The sequence below is a fragment of the Portunus trituberculatus genome, unplaced genomic scaffold (genome assembly GCF_017591435.1).
Source record: "Portunus trituberculatus isolate SZX2019 unplaced genomic scaffold, ASM1759143v1 PGA_scaffold_222__1_contigs__length_73640, whole genome shotgun sequence".
NCBI classification, from domain to species: Eukaryota; Metazoa; Arthropoda; class Malacostraca; order Decapoda; family Portunidae; genus Portunus; species Portunus trituberculatus.
Window position 1 is genome coordinate 1 of NW_025541390.1, and position 17268 is coordinate 17268.

At 41.7% G+C, this 17268-nt stretch overlaps 2 long non-coding RNA genes across 2 annotated transcripts; both read left to right on the forward strand.

Annotated features, from left to right (window-relative positions):
* The first annotated feature begins 4690 nt into the window (after positions 1-4690).
* Positions 4691-6480, forward strand: LOC123500406. The gene is made up of 3 exons (XR_006673310.1): positions 4691-4858; positions 5383-5665; positions 6078-6480. It is a non-coding gene; the product is annotated as an uncharacterized LOC123500406 (long non-coding RNA).
* An 8587-nt stretch (positions 6481-15067) lies between these two features.
* LOC123500405 lies at positions 15068-16829 on the forward strand. Its single transcript, XR_006673309.1, has 2 exons — positions 15068-15339; positions 16143-16829. It is a non-coding gene; the product is annotated as an uncharacterized LOC123500405 (long non-coding RNA).
* Positions 16830-17268: the final 439 nt, after the last annotated feature.

Sequence of the window (17268 nt, forward strand, 5' to 3'; positions counted from 1 at the left end):
TCTGACTCTTACCTTATTATTATTTTTTTTTACTGGAAAAAGCTCAACAAGTTCATAAAGGATGACGTACCCTTCATAAAGCCATACTATGACTAATTTACCACACTACCTTTGTCTAGTTGTTTCCTTATATTCATCATCATTATTGACTTCAGTATTTTACCGACAATTAAAGTCAAGCTTACATGTCTATAATTAGATGTTAAAACTTTTACCAACAATTAAAGTTAAACTCAAGAGTCTATAATTAGATTTTATAAATTTTATTTATTTCTTAAAGATTGTTACTACATTAGTCTGTCTTCACATGGCCGATATCTCTTGAGTTTATTGATTTCCTGAAGACTAGTAACCCGTTTACATTCTTGCACTGTTGGATGTATTTCCTCTGGTCCTTTCTTAGCCTATTTATGCACTGTTTTATTACTTCCTTAGTTATGGAAATATTTGTCTAAGGCCAACTTTAAATTGGGTTTAAAGAAGAAATCTAATAACATGTAAAAGTAAGGCAGTTGGAAGAATTAATATGTATGTATGTTAATAATTTTCCACGCTGGATGAAAAGTGACATGGGACTGATTCAGTCAGGCCACTACTTGGGAGAATCACAGTGTGTTATGATACCTGAGGAGAGAAGAGGGTTAATAAGGAGATATGTGCATAAAGCTAACTTACCATGAACGTTAGTAATAGGAAGAGTTTGCACATGGTGAAGATGGAACCTAACTGACACAGGTAACGAAGGAATGGGAGAGGCAGTAATGTGTCCTCAGTACCGTTTCCCTTTCTTTTATTCCCCTAATCTTATCTAATGAGAGGAAGTGGAGTTACGTGTTCTTATGAGAAATCGGCAATTGCACTTGGCTGGGAACGATACAGGTGTGTGTGTGTGTGTGTGTGTGTGTGTGTGTGTGTGTGTGTGTGTGTGTTTTCTTTTTTTTAAGATTACTATTTTTATTGCAGCCATACATCTTGATTTCACATATTGCACAGCACTTGTGTATTAACAAGAAATACTTCTTATATATATAATATCCCAATGTGTCATGAATCGTCAACAGTATATAATAATGGCACTTTTCCCTGTAAAAATAAGAGAGAGACACTTATCGCTCACGAAAAAGCGGACAAGTGGTGAGAAATGGTGACGTAGTACTATATGTGACGTAGTAACAAGCTCCTCCACCCACATAGCCGCTCCCCCTGCTCCTACCCTCCCTCTCTTCCATCCTCCTCCCCATATTTCGCTCACTTCCTCCCCTACCCTCCCTTCCCCTCGCCGTCTAGGTATTCCCCTATTTCCTCTCTCTCTCTCTCTCTCTCTCTCTCTCTAACTCGAATTACTTGTGCCACTACTGCCTGGAATGCCCTGCTGTGGGAGACCTGCTCCCACGCGGACAGCCTCTCCTCCAAGTGTGCCAATACCTGCTGCAAGGTGACCACCTGGACCTCATATTAGCCCAGCACCCACAGTTTGGCGGCTGTTAGCAATCAGCCGGTTCCTGAATGTATTGGTACGGCAATAAACCAAAACGCTTACCATGTTGTTTGGCTCGCGCATCAACTATTTATGAAAATTCCACAATTCGCTTTTTGTGTTTGGAGTGCCTAGTTGTCTGGCCTACCAAAAAGGTATAAAGCGTCGGAATGGTTGGTAGCCCCGCATAGCTGTGGTTGGTAAGCGTGTGAGTGAAAACCTGGTGAAAACGTAAACAATTACGTTCGATCAGCTGATAACATGTCTCAAGGAAGCAATGCTGCCAGGTGCAGGGTAATTACCATGTTTTAGGGTAATCTGAGCGCTACCAGGGTAACAGGGTAGAAAATGAAAAAAAGACGATTTTTTGGGTAATTTCGTCACTTTAAACTGTAAACTCTCTGAGACAGCCATTTTGTTGTGTGTGTGAGAAAGAGAGAGAGGGGGGAGGGGTCGGGTACCGCGTACTGTTGTTCGTTCAAAGTTCGTCAAGAACGTGTAAAGTATGTATCAACCTGTACTGGACGTGTACTATACGAGACCGGCGGCGTCGCTTGCCTAGCCAGCATGCCAGAGTTGCCAGGTCATGTCATATATGGCATTTTGTGACAAATTGGGCATCATATTTTAGAAATTACAGATAAACAATAAAATCTGCCTAATTTCTTGCGGAAGAAAACTATAAAAAAGCTCCGTTAAATAATGTTGAATACCATGAACATGACTGAGTGCCTAGCAACCTCTGCTAGGTGCCGGCGAGCATGTGGGCTTATGAGGCAGTCAGTAATTACTCAGCGACGCGTGTTACTGCGGCGTGTAGAGCGACTGCCCGCGGATTGTTTTTTTTTTTTTTTTTTTACGTAGGGAAGAGGGCAAAAAAAAGAAAGTTAGAAAAAAGCCCACTTGAGCGCTGGCTCTCCAAAGAGTAGAAAAAGTGCCAAAACGTACTGAGTACTGACGTGCTACAACCATGGATTCTCCGTAAACTACATCCCCAGCCAAACGCAAGCGTTCACCCTACACGCAAAAGTATAGTGAAAAGTGGGAAGATGATGCGAACTTCAAGGGCTGGTTGAGTAAAAGCAGTAAAGGTGTGCTTTTTTTTTATCACTGCAAAGTCTGCAATTATGATGGAAAAGCAAGTAAATCAGAAATTGAAAGACATGCAGGAACAACGAAGCATGTGAATAATGTGAAAACCCTGAAAACACAAGGAGCATATTGGACATGCCATCCGTTAGTGGAAACAGCAAGAAAGAAAAACTGGTGAAAGAAGGCGAAATACGGTTAGCGGCTGTTGTCAGTGAGCTGAATCTTCCTCTTCAGCCGTTGATCGTCTCCTTCCTGTGATAAAGGCAATGTGTCCAGATTCAGAAATAGCAAAAAAAAAAAAAAATGGTGGAAAGACAAAATGCTCAGCAATTGCGAAGAATGTATTAGGTAAGAAGGAGCATGATGATTTGCTTGATCTACTAAGGAACAACTGTTTTTCTTTGTTAGTGGATGAATCAACTGACCGTGGCTGCATTAAACATCTAGCTCTTGTAGCCAGAGTGGTAACTGTGAAAGGTGTGAAGGATATTTTTTTTAACACTTGTTCCTTTGGAAAGTGCCACTGCATCCAGCCTTCATGAACACATAAAGTCTGTGTTCAGAGAAGCTGCCATACCATATAAGGAACACATGATTGGATTCGCTGCTGATGGTGCCAATGCGATGATGGGGGTAAATAATTCCTTTTCAACTCTCCTTAAACAAGATATTCCAAATTTGTTTGTGATGAAATGCATTTGTCACTCTTTTCATCTCTGTGCTTCGTACGCTTGCAAAAAGTTACCTAGGTCAGTTGAGGATCTGGCACGTGACATACACAATTACTTCTTATCTCCTAAGCAGTCCATGGCTTTCAAGAAGTTTCAGGAATTCGCTGATGTGAAACCCCACAAGATTCTACATCCATCCCAAACACGATGGCTATCGCTGCACAGTGTAGTGAAAAGACTTCTAGAACAACTCCCAGCTTTGAAGCTGTTTTTTGCTCAAGCGCTGATGGAGGATCGACTGCAAGCATCTCAGCCCATCTTACAAAAACTTAATGATCCTCTAAATAAACTATATCTAGAATTTCTAGATTATGTATTGCCCTTCTTGAATGATCTTAACAAAAAAATGCAAGCCGAGGATCCAAAGATTTATGCTCTTAGCAGTAGAGTCTCTGCAGTCTTAGCAACTATACTCGAGTGTTACCTGAAGCCAGGCTACTTAAAGTCAACAGCACTAGCAAACGTGAAAACCAGAGACCCGGCTAATTTTCTTCCCTTAGAAGATATGTACTTGGGTGGTCGAGTAAATGCATCACTACACTCGTGCCATGGTATCGAGAAACAGGATCTTACAAACTTCAGGTTAAGATGTCTTGATTTTTATATTGAGAGTGCACCACAGCTTCTACACATATTTTATCTGACTGATCCATTACTTGAATATCTCAAAGCATTGGATCCTCAGTGTATTTTGAAGAAAACCGTCCCATCCATTGCCCCATTAGCATCACAATTTCCAAATCTTGTCCCTGAGAATGACTTGAACACCATTGATAATGAGTGGCGTTTGCTACGGAACACATAAATTAATGTTCAGAGCGACAGTAGTGTTTGGAACTTTTGGATGGAAGTAAAGAAAGTTAAAAAAAGGTGATGACACACCCTTGTTTCCAAAGGTGGGAAACTTCATGACGAACTTGCTATGCTTGCCTCATTCAAGCGCTAGTGTCGAGAGAGTTTTTCTCAAATAAATCTTTTGAAAACAAAACAAGAAATTCACTTAACACACACACATTAATTGGAATGAATTTGAAAATTCAACATCAGACAATTTCAAAATTACATCAACACACGTGAACCTGATGACGGAACGCATATACGACCAGCAGGAGTAATCATTATGGACACTGGCAACACGAGTAAATAGCATTGCAAGTACACGTGAGTATAATTTTGTATCACTGTATATATTATGCTGATATCTCTTACATATATATGCGTATAAATCATCTTTAAACAATAGGTTAGTAGTAATTAGGGTAATCTTAAAGCAAACAGGGTAATGTTAAGGGTGAATTTAGGGTAAAGTTGGCAACTCGACCTGGCAGCACTGCAAGGAAGAGAGAAGTCCACGTCGCTAACCAGCGATCAGAAAAGCACGCTGGTTGATCTAATCAACCAATTCAACGTTGTGCTTGAAAAAAGTGGTAATTATTCCATGATAGTAAAGAAACAGGAAGTTTGGGAGACAATTACCAAGAAATTCAATGTCATCCCTTCGCTGAGAAAAAAAAAAATTACTACAGCTGAAGAGAGCCTGGGGATACATCAGAAATAAGTAAGTAATTATAATATACATTATACAGTAGTCATTAGACACTAGTTAGCACATCAGAAGATATTCACAGATGTATTTCACATTACTGAATGTATACTATAAACTAACCTAACCAACCAAACAATAATCTAACCAACCAAACCCGTATGAGTGCTCTGGCAGTAGAGCGAGCCAATTAGTTGATGAAGGAACAAATCGTAAAAATATACAGCTGTTGGTGAAGACTTAGCTTTTAAACCTTGGCACACAAAATAACTTGCTTAGTGAAGAGTTCTTTTAAAAGCAAACATACCCTAACCTAACATGACATAGGGAATATAGAGAAAAGTGTATATGCACACACACACACACACACATATATATATATATATATATATATATATATATATATATATATATATATATATATATATATATATATATATATATATATATATATACACACACACACACACACACACACACACACACACACACACACACACACACACACACACACACATTTCAGTTTTCTTTCTTTGAAGGTGGAATATGCAACATACACTAAGAAGTTTGCAACTGGAGGTGGTCCTCCACTTTCACCACCCAAATTAAGTCCTTTGTTGGAGGCAACAGCAAACTTTATTTCTGAGGAACTTGAATGGGCAGAGTTCCAGTACGACAGTTCCTGTCGTGATGTGCCTCTGTCAACAAATCCACCATTACCTGAACCACCCAAACCACCGTCACCTCAGCCACCCAAATCACCGTCACCTCAGCCTTCACATCCATCGTCACCTTTACTGGTCTTACATGAAGAAGATTATGGTAAGCATTATATATATATATATATATATATATATATATATATATATATATATATATATATATATATATATATATATATATATATATATATATATATATATATATATATATATATATATATATATATATATATATATATATATATCCACACTCTCCTACCACTCTACTTTCTTATATATATATATATATATATATATATATATATATATATATATATATATATATATATATATATATATTTTTTTTTTTTTTTTTTTTTTTTTTTTTTTGAGGGACAGGAGCACGAGGGTGAAAATGGTTCAGAGCATCCAAGGCTAAGGATGACACTGCATCCTAAAGCTTGTTTAGATTACACTAGTTTTTAACTTTCATATCCAAATAAGTAATTTATGGATTTTGTTTGATATTTCAGAGTGGATAGAAGATGGCCCTCCCCCCCCAAGCAGTGCCACTGCCACCACCATCTGCAACGACTACAAGGGGTAGCTGCAGTGCAGAACCAGCTAACCCAGGTCCTTCTCAGAAAGCAGATTGTGGGCAGCAAGACTATCCCCAATACGTCTGCCAATAGAAAGAGAAAGCGGGTGCAAGAGAGATATAGTTTGTTTAACTCGATTAGAAAAGAAAACTCCAATTTGAAGAAAAGATCCCTTCAAATAATGAAGGAAAAGCATGCTAAAGAACTGGAAGTTCTAGATAGTTTCTAAAATATGTGCACTGTTAATCAGTTTTTCTAGACTCATCACTGACTATGATCACATTTTCAAAAAGCAAATAAAACACACACACACACACACACACACACACCCGGTAGCTCAGTGGTTAGAGCGCTGGCTTCACAAGCCAGAGGACCGGGGTGTCTTCTTTCACGTGTAGTCCCTGTTCACCTAGCAGTGAGTAGGTACGGGATGTAAATCGAGGAGTTGTGACCTTGCTGTCCCGGTGTGTGGTGTGTGCCTGGTCTCAGGCCTATCGGAAGATCGGAAATAATGAGCTCTGAGCTCGCTCCGTAGAGTAACGTCTGGCTGTCTCGTCAGAGACTGCAGCAGATCAAACAGTGAAACACACACAAGGTATAATGATTAGCATTAAAAGTAGATGGTTAAGTATATTCATCATTACATCGGTTAAGTTTATTCACCCTTACTATTTGTACTTTGCAATATCTACATTATACACCATAAGATCTTTATATATATATATATATATATATATATATATATATATATATATATATATATATATATATATATATATATATATTTCCTTTTCTTTACCTTTTGGAACCTTATATATATATATATATATATATATATATATATATATATATATATATATATATATATATATATATATATATTATTATTATTATTTAAACTTAAAGTGTTAATCCTAGCAAGCAAGAACTAGAAAAGAAAAAGTATTATTACACTGGAGCCCAATCGGGTACACAGGGAAAAATTCTTGAAACTGACCATCAGAACCATCTTTGAATTAATGATTCCCTAACTTGTGTGGCATCCAGTTCATGTTCATCTTCAACCTCCAATAAATCAACTGCTTCCTGTGCCTCAACCTCAACATCTAACATGTCCACTCTTCTTGAAATAGCAATGTTATGCAAAACAGCACATGCCATCACAATTCTTTTTGTATTGGGAAGTTTGGTTCGCAGGGGTATGCTTAAGCATGCAAATCTTCTTTTCAGAACAGTTCCGTGTGTGTATATGAGCTACATTATACCTTCTATGCTTTTCAGTTCTTGGAGCTAGGAGTGGAGTCAGTATATATTCCCGACTTGGATACCTACTATCCCCTAACAAATATAAACCCCTGTAATCTCCTTGATCTAGAAGATGACAGATACGACAATTAGAAAATATTCTTGAGTCATGCACGCTGCCAGGCCAACTAGAAACAACATGCATAAATTTGAGTTCTGAATCACAAATACCTTGGACATTTAACGAGTAAAACTAGGGCACTCCACAAGTAAGCGGCACCAGACAATCATCACAGTAAGGTTCAGGGTCCCTGGTCAGGAGGTACCTTTGTGTAAGGTACGTGTGACCTATACGAAGTCGCGCCAATAAAGACTGTGCACGGCGATCCAGGACATGGGTGTAAGTCCACTGAGGGAGTGTGGAAGTAGTAATCTCTCACATTTTTGAGGTCGCAACCCCCGTTAACCATCTCCTCTGCCAAAGTGCAGCAACTGCCTCGCGAATTACAGGAAATACATCTCGGAACGGAATAGGGGCAAGAGATGGAGCGCGACTTGCTGCCTCTTTAGCGAGGCGGTCTGCGTGTTTATTCCCTGGAACACCAACGTGACAAGGGACCCAACAGAACCCAACACGATATCCTCCTCTGGTAAGTAGGTATAGCCACTTCAAAGCTGATAAAACCAGAGGATTAATGGAGATAGTGCAAGAGAGAGCAGTAAGAGCACTGCGACAGTCACTAAAAATTGTAAAAGACGAAACCGGAGAGTAAAAATAATCTGTAAAGCTAAAACTATGGCAGACAGCTCCGCAGTAAAGACGGAGGCTACCGAAGGAAGGCTGCCAACACCGATAAAAAGAGGAAAACTACACTAAACCCAACGCCTGCGTCGGATTTGGAACCATCAGTAAAAACAGGAGTGTCATTAGAATGGATAAAAAGTGTTCTAAAAACCGAGTGTACGAGAGAGCTGGCAGAAAATCCTTCTTGCCATCCGTGGCAGGAAGGCATAATGATATAACTGGAAGTTGCCAATAACCAACTCGCGGGAGACGGAAAGAGTACACAGGAGTGGGGTCGATAGATAACTCCGCCATGAGATTTGCAACTCGCAGGCCAAAAGGTTTAGGGAGACTCGGTCGAGTGACATACGCCTGCGAACGCGAGTCCCGCAACATTGACACGCAGAGGACAGAATCAGGAAGACGGTGGGTGCGAAACCAACACCAGAGCATCGAAGACTGGCGCCGGAGGTCGAGCGGCCAAAAACCAGCATCCACTAGAAGGCTAGGTATTGGAGATGTCCGAAATACACCCGTAGCAAAGTAGACCCCTGCATGATGCACGGGGTCATGCGTGCGTAGCCGTGCATCCGTTGCGGATGAGTAGATCTCACAGCCGTATTCCAGTTTCGGAAGTATGAGTGTACGGTGAAGCAGCAGCAACGTGTCCCTGTCCGCACCCCAAGAGGTGTGACTTAAAACCCGAAGAAGGGATAATGCCTGCTGACAAGACGCCTTAAGAGAACGGAAATGGGGAACCCAGGTGAGACGGTTGTCAAATAAAAGGCCAAGATATCGAGGCGTCTATTGGCGAGGTATAAATCAGGGTCTGGATGGACACCACGGTTGCGACAGAAATGCATAGTTACGGTCTTCGAGGTGGAGAATCGAAAACCGTTCATGTTGGCCCAACTGGACACCCTATTGATCGCCAGTTGGAGCTTGCGCTCAATCAGTGACATTCTACCAGCAGCAAATGAAATACATAAATCATCAACATATAACTCCGGAGCTGTGAATGCCATCTGGGAGAGTATCATTCACACCATTTATGGCGACTGCAAATAATGTAACACTAAGAATACTTCCCTGTGGAACGCCGTCATTTAGAGCAGTAGCCTCAGAGAGAACACTCCCCACTCGAACCCAGAAAAAAACGTCTGGATAAAAACTGTTGGATAAAAAGAGGAAGATGGCCACGAAGGCCAAAATTAAACAAAGACTGTAAAATGCCATGACACCAAGCCGTGTCGTAGGCCTTCTCCAGGTCAAAAAAGACTGTTACTTGATGGTGGTGATTAGCGAAGGCCTCACAAATGGAAGACTCTAGGGATAAAAGAGCATCAGTAGTAGACCTCATCTTTCGGAAGCCGTACTGTACCGATGACAAGTACTTCCCCTCTCCAAGTACCACATGAGTCTTACATTTACCATCTTTTCTAAAACTTTACAAATGCAGGATGTCAAAGATATAGGACGGTAGTTCGTAGCCTGGAGATTATCTTTCCCAGGCTTCGGAAATGGGAGAACCACTGCCACAGCCCAAGAAGATGGAAAGTCACCGGTATGCCAAATCATATTATAAAGATTTAAAAGAAAGTTAAAAGCAGTGTCAGACATGTGGCGCAAGAAGGCATAAGGTATATCATCTGGCCCAGGAGAAGAGTCGTGACACTGGGACAAAGCAGTCCGCAACTCGGAAGCAGAGAAAGGGACATTATAAGACTCCTCCAGCGGAAGAAAAGTTTATGCCGAGAGATTCCATTCTCTGGCGGTGACGTGCGCCTGGAGCTGCAGGATGCCTCTGGGAAACACTGGCAAAGTGCTCCGCGAAGAGGTCGGCGACATTCCTAGGGTCTGCCACCGTTCGCCCAGCACACAACAAAATTGGTGGGGAAGGAGCAGAATACTTCCCAGCAATTCGGCGGACTTTGTTGAAGACATCCGTAAGAGGGTGCGGACGTTTATGGAAGAGACATAGGCTTTCCACGAGGCTCTTTGTTCCTCTTTCAAAACGCAGCGGGCCCGAGCTCGGCAGCGCCGAAAAGCTTCCAGGCACTGCGGGTCCCCACGATGTCGCCGGAGACGAGAGAAAGCTGCCCGTTTCTCTTTCACCGCTGCAGTGCATGCTGCGTTCCACCAAGGAACGGGACGATTAGTAAAGCGACCTGACGTTCTAGGGATTGTCTGAAGCGCTACTGAAATAAAAAAAATCGGTAAAATAATCAACAGCCTCAGCACAAGTAGAAAAGTCAGCCAGCGGACGGATAAAGAGCTAAGGTCTGTGAATCGACGCCAATCTGCCTTGTCTAAAACCCAGCGTGGGGCCGGGACTGTGGCTCAGAGTTCACAGATTCCAATAAAATCGGAAAGTGGTCACTACCGTGTAAATCCGGTAGGACTCGCCAATTAAAATCGAGGAAAGAATTAGATGTACAAAGAGAAAGATCGATAGCTGTAAAAGTCCCAGTAGGACTGTGGAAATGTGTAACATCCCCAGAATTTAAAACCTCTAATCCCTCATCCTCAATAAAAGAACCGATTAAAACCCCACGAGGATTACTAGCACCTTCATCCCACAGTGGGTGACGGCTATTAAAATCTCCTAACAAAGGAAAAGGCGGAGTCAGCTGACGCACCAGACCGTCAAGCTCATCCCTGGAAACAGGAAGCCGAGGAGGGAGATATAAACTGCAAATGGTATACAGTCGTCCCATAAAGACCTTAACAGCAACCACCCGAATGGGAGAGTTAAGTTGTAACGGGATAACAGGTATATCCTGACGAACTAGAATAGCTGTGCCACCGTGGTGGCCCTGGTCAGGGAAAGGAGTACTATAAAAGGCACGATAGCCAAGAGGACTAGAATAAATACTATCACCTAGCATAGTCTCTTGTAGAGCTACACAGGGTGGAGAGAATTCCCCCCACGAGGCGCGAAGGCCTCTACAGTTCCACTGTAGAAGCTTGAAGATGACTATTTAGGTGCAGTGGACGGGCGAACCTTTTGAAGGGGCTGCCCGTGACTCACCTGACTAGAAATAATTAACCGACGAGAAGACACCGGGAGTTGTGATGTGCCGGGTCGTTGGAACGCTGCCTTTCGGCTTGCCGGTGAGTAATGCGAACCATCATCAGGCTGGGCTCAACTTTTTGACACAGCGGGTCCGCAAGCGACGGCTGTGACAATATCATCGGACGTCTCCATGTTAAGACCGCCCTCATCACAAGAAGTCCGATCTGGGAAGGAGCGCGTCACAGGAAGTTAGACTGAAATAACTGGAGCTACCATTGCAGAGCGGTCCCTGGAGGACTCACGATCGTGTGCACCGGGAGAAACCTTAGATTGCTTAGGCTGAGCAAATTCTATCGACTCTGCAGAGCCGCGGTGCCGTTTGGTCATGCCATTCAAAGGCTTAGGCGGTGGAGGAGGCAAATGGACATCAAGTACATGGGTATGTTTGGTCAAGTCCGTATTATTCTCGTCGCTTCTTACAAGTGACTCAACTGAGTCATCAGACAAAATGGCAAATCTATTGGTCAAATGAACAGGACCACCAACCCCAAAAGAGCGAGAGGTACCGTACCAGAAGTGGTTGTTTTTGGACCGGTAGACTCAACTGGGACTCGTTCCATTGGGGACCGTAAGGCGTACAATATGGCATACTTCCCTCGAATCGGGGGGGACCAGCATACAGCTCGCCTTGCGGAAGCTTGCGGGACCTTGCGCTCCTCGGAGGTGAATGCTATTGTTTATCAACAAACCGCAGACGTCTGCCGCTTCACCACTATATTTTCAGTGTGGGGGATGTAAATGCTATTTTGACAGCTTATGCGACGTCACAGAACATCAAAAACAATGTGGTAAGTCTGTTATCCCTTGTAGAATGCTGGAATAAGGCAATATGACGAAAATATTAGTATTTATAGCAATAAAAGACGGTGTTATATGTGTCGCATTTCTTCCCACAGCCTCTGAGGCAGAAGAGACAGCCTCTACCGCCATGGTAGCTGCTGCAGAGGCCCCTCCAGCACCTGTGGCTGCAGGGACAGTTTCCCTTTGCATTCGAAAATGTTTCTTGAAGTCTTTCCCGGAGTAAAGAGGCACTATAGTCTCTGCATAGTCCTTGCCCCTCACAGGACTTGGCGGCCTATCCTCTCCCTCTTCTCCTTGCCTTGGCAGCCTCTCTTCTCCCTCTTCCTCTTGCCTCAGCAATATTTCCTCCTCTCGTGCTACGAGGAGCTCTGCAGCGTCCAACAGAGGGTCTTCTGTGAGCTCTTGAGCGAGGAGGAGGAGGAGAGCCAGCTTGGACGGCCATCTTGTCAACCATACCCGTATGGCTATACGCGTTCCCTTGCGTTCCGTTGGGGGTTGCGGCGGGGGCAGCGTGCTAACCTCCAACGGAACGCAGCCCTGAAGTGCGTGCGGCCAATGAAGCATAAGATGTCGCACCAGTACCGTCCTTCTAGCGGTACAGGAGTTCACGGCGGGCGCTACCGAGGCTAGTAAACTGACTATTGGCTAGCTGTAGAATGTCCTGCTCCAGGCGATACCTAGGGCATTGCCTGGAACGTACCTGGTGAGTATCACAGCAATGAAAGCAATAAGCAGCAGCATTGCAATGCTCCTCAGAATATGAGTCTAGTGCAGAGCAATTACCACATCGAGAAGCTTCTTTGCAGGAGCTTTTGCCATGGCCGTAACCGTAGCACAGGAAACATTGAAGAGGACGGGAAATAAAGCGCCTCACCCTAAGATTAATAGGTCCGATATTAACACGGTCAGGGAGGGTGGAACCAAAAAAGGTGAGGAGGACCATGTTGGAGGAGTTCCTCATCTTTGTCACCTTTTGGACTGAGCTAGGACACATTGCTAGTATTTCCTCATTAAGGAATTCATAAAGATCCTGACTGTACACACAACCTTTGCTATAATTAAAGGTGGGATGTGCCTTTATAGTCTCAAACATGCTGTCAGAAGGACATGGTAGATATTGCAACATCCTTGCCTGCGTGATATCTTTCGCTCGCACTAGCACCTCTTTACCGTATTTCTTGAGGTTTCCCTCAGGAATCGTGCCAATCTCTTTTGACAGGTACAGGGAGGCATGTATGAAATTCCCGCGCCCATTTTTTTAGTAGGCCACAAACCAACGTGGTGGCGGGATCTAGCGGACTTCAGGAACTGAACTCTCAGAATGGTGGTCAAAAAGATTTGGGATATAGTCCGTGTCGCTGTCCGAAATATTGCGAGAGTGGAGAAGTTCTGTCTTAAAGCCAGAGCCAGCAAGGGGAAGAGATGCTACATGTTCATAAGCCAGACGGGCTTCGTCACATAGCAGCGGTTAGATGGAAAATCCTTATCATATACAAGTTGAATGCGTAGAACCGTGCCATACACCTTTGGGAAGTGAATGCAAGGCGTGATAAGAAAATGATGGGTTAACATTTATCATCACAAGGGAGTCATATGCAGCAGAAATACGTCCCTCAGAAGAACTCCCAGAACAGGAGACTACTGTGGGAGGCTCTTGTGGAGGGGAATCCTCCTTCCCACTCAGACCTGAGGATGACGTCTCGAGGGCCAGGTCAGCCACCTCACGAGAACCTGACAGTTTTTTGTGTTTCACCATATATATAACGTTACACAAAAAATTGCCCCAGGGGCAAGGGAAACCACCTACTGGGAAGTCCATTTATCGCTATTTTATGTCTCCTCCCCCCCAAAAAAAAAATCCGATTCCCCACAGGACCCAAAGCTTGTTGGGGTGGGTGGGGGTTTGGTAGGATGGAGGAAAAGGGGGAGGTCCAACCCTGCAGTTTTACCATATATTCGTTTAGGCAGGTGTCTAATGTTTTCTTCATACATTGCGAGTAGCTCTTTGTTAAACACATTATAATTGAGGTCCGTGGATCTCAGGCTGCGACTGAAGAAGGCAACAGGGTGAGTTTTTCAAACAATCCACTCACCGCTGTTTATGAAGCATCGACCGTGAGGGTGGTTGGAACGTCACATACTAGCATTGTTGCCTTAGCCAGTGCCTCCTTTTCGTTTTTGAAGGCGACGGAAAAAAACCTTCGTCCCATGAGTGTTCCTTTGACTTGTCAGCAAAGGGTATGAGGAGAGGTTCCATGATACTGACGGCTGCTGGCACGAAGCATATCATTGAAAGAAGGAAATATGCAGGTAGATAATTCCATATTTAGTGAATAAATGCTTGAGAATACTGGTTAACTCTTTATAGAGGTGGACTGAAATAAAAAGAAATAAAAATTGGTAAGTCACCAGTATCTGCTTACCTACGCATAATTTATTTATTTTTGGTTTCATCTCTTCTTTTTGTCATTGCTATTGTATCCATATCATGCACCAAAGATGCCTGACTACCTTATGTTTGACTGTGTATTCAATTTTTGCTCAAATCCTTCACTCAAATCACTCTTGCATGTGGTTGGACAGTTTATGATGAAGAACACCAGCGCATTAAATATTTTCAATACATCATAATTATGACAAGTATCATCATAGCAATGATAATGATATTAATAGTGATATATAAAACAAATTACCATACTGCAGTGCACTTTTATCTTAAATTCAACATCCACCTTCATTTGATTTTACTATTATTAATGACATTATTAGTGTATACCAGGATGCACAGGAAAAAAAAAAAAACATCCCTTTCCACCAGGGCCCATATTTATAAAACTATGATTCGATGTAAGGGAAACATAAGTCCACAAGATGGCAGACACCATGACTTACATGAAACATAAGTCTTATGTCTCACGTTAGGTCATCATAAACTCGCATTCCCGTTATGTTTGGGTGAGAACAAGAATTGCATCGCTATGTTGAATCATAAAGTCAACATGGCAGTGGGACAGAGACGACGCCACCTGAGAAGTTTTCGTGATCGTAGAGACGTGTTGGCTGAACTAAGTGACTCAAAACCGATAAGAGGTATCAGTTAGAGCGTGCAGCCAAGATATATGGGGCTGACATGCAAGGATTCTTAGGAAAAGTGAACTCTAGTAGGGGTGTGAGAGGGAGACGGTGACAACTGGATGCCGCCTTGAGGGGGACTGTGGTTACCCAAGTAAAAAGTGGCTTCTAAAACTATATCTTCAACCTCTGCCTGCCCCATACTCCAACTACAATAGGTAAGTTTTGCAACATTAATATTTTTCAGATTAGACAGTTTGTTTCATCCATTTCATATTGCACATATGCTTTTTAGTCTCAGTGAGTTTAGTGGGTTAGATTAGGGTGCTATTACATATCATTGCATAAAGAAAAAAAATCTCAGCAAACTAGTCGCTTACATTATAATACAGTGGTACATATCTTTACCACTGGAAATTGTTAGCTCCTAAGACATTAGTTTTACCAAATTTATCATTAAGGTAAATCAGGTTAGGTTTAGTTAAGCTAGTTTAGATTAGGGAAGTATATAGTTGGTTTGATTATATTTAGTTCATTGTTAAGGTAGATTTAGTTATGCTTAGTTTGGTTACATTTGGTTTAATTTATTTTGTTACTAAACTTGTTATCAATGCTAGGTAAGGTTTAGTTAATTTCCTGTCAATTTGTTAAGATGGGTTAGGTTAGGTTTAGTTAAGTTAGGTATACCCAAGTTTTTTGGGTTTTATTTATTAATTTATTGTTATTGTCATGTGTGAGAATTTTTTATTCAAATAATTTTGATGTGCTTTGAATTAATCTAGTAACCATTTTCATTGAAATCAATGTTTTACATCTTTGGGGTGATTAAGAAAATAGAAAAAAGGTCTTCCTCCCCCCAAAATGTAGTTTCATTACAAAATGTTAGATAGGTGCACATATATATGTATATATATATATATATATATATATATATATATATATATATATATATATATATATATATATATATATATATATATTATTTTACTTGTTTTTTTTATTAACTTTCTTTATTTCACAGATGGTGCTCAACCACTACAAACCGTTGATACATCATTCACTGAAACGGTGGATGCCTCGGCACCAGCAGGAGGTTCGGCTGTGTTAGGCGTTGGAAGTGCTGCCGTAGCATTTCCATCTGTTCTGTTATGACCAATGAAAACAAATGTTAGTTAAACCATGACAAGCATATTTATTGCAGATCTATCTCACTGTCTAAATAAGAGGTAAACAATCCTTTCAAGCAGGAAGTATCTTCCTGCCCCCATACTCCTCATACACAGTGTAAGTGTATATGGTGTGTGTGGTTGCCTCATTGTTGCTGTCTTCCTAGAGGAGGGTGTTGGCTTTGATAGATAGATAGTTAATGTCCGTACACTTCAGTTTTCAAGATATTTTGTATGCTGTTATTAATATTTTCAGCAGTAGGATAATGTATTGTTATTGTGTTGCAGACAGGTACTGAGTGCACTTGTCATTAAGACACATTCATGTGGGGATGCATTTCTTGTGAGCTGTCATTTCCAGCCTTCCATAATTGAATATCAACATAGAAAATTTTTCACATCAATGAGACCCATCAATTTGATTAGGTTAAGTTACTGGAAGTTATACTCTGTTAGTTTAGGGTTAAAGTTAGTTATGTATAAGGTGGCAGAAGTTGTCCTTTATACCTGGAAGCATTAAATACAATAAATGAATAGTTTGGTGCCTGTGTTTCTCCAAACCTGAACAGGATGTTTATAAAGGAAGGCAGGTGGGCATTACTGAATGTTTGAGGGAGAGCGAATGTGAGGTATGAAAGAAGTGGTGAGGTGTGCGGCAAATGATAAAAGCAAAGGAGTCAAAAAAAGGGTGTGTTCTCTTAATGTCAAGTAGAATGTGGGAGGATATAGATATACAAGGGTGGAATGGTTAATACTTTTCAAAACCAAGATGATCCATATGTGTATGGAATTATTTACTCACTCAAATTCTTGTCTATGCCATCAAGGGGCTTGGGAGGTGGACCACCACCTACATCAAATAGATCCATAGTAAAGTAGCCAGTAATATTCAATGCTTCACTACTAGCTTTCATAAAGCATAGCAATGTAGGCTTTCCTATCCAAAAATGGAGGGGGAAATAATGATTAGTTTATTAATTA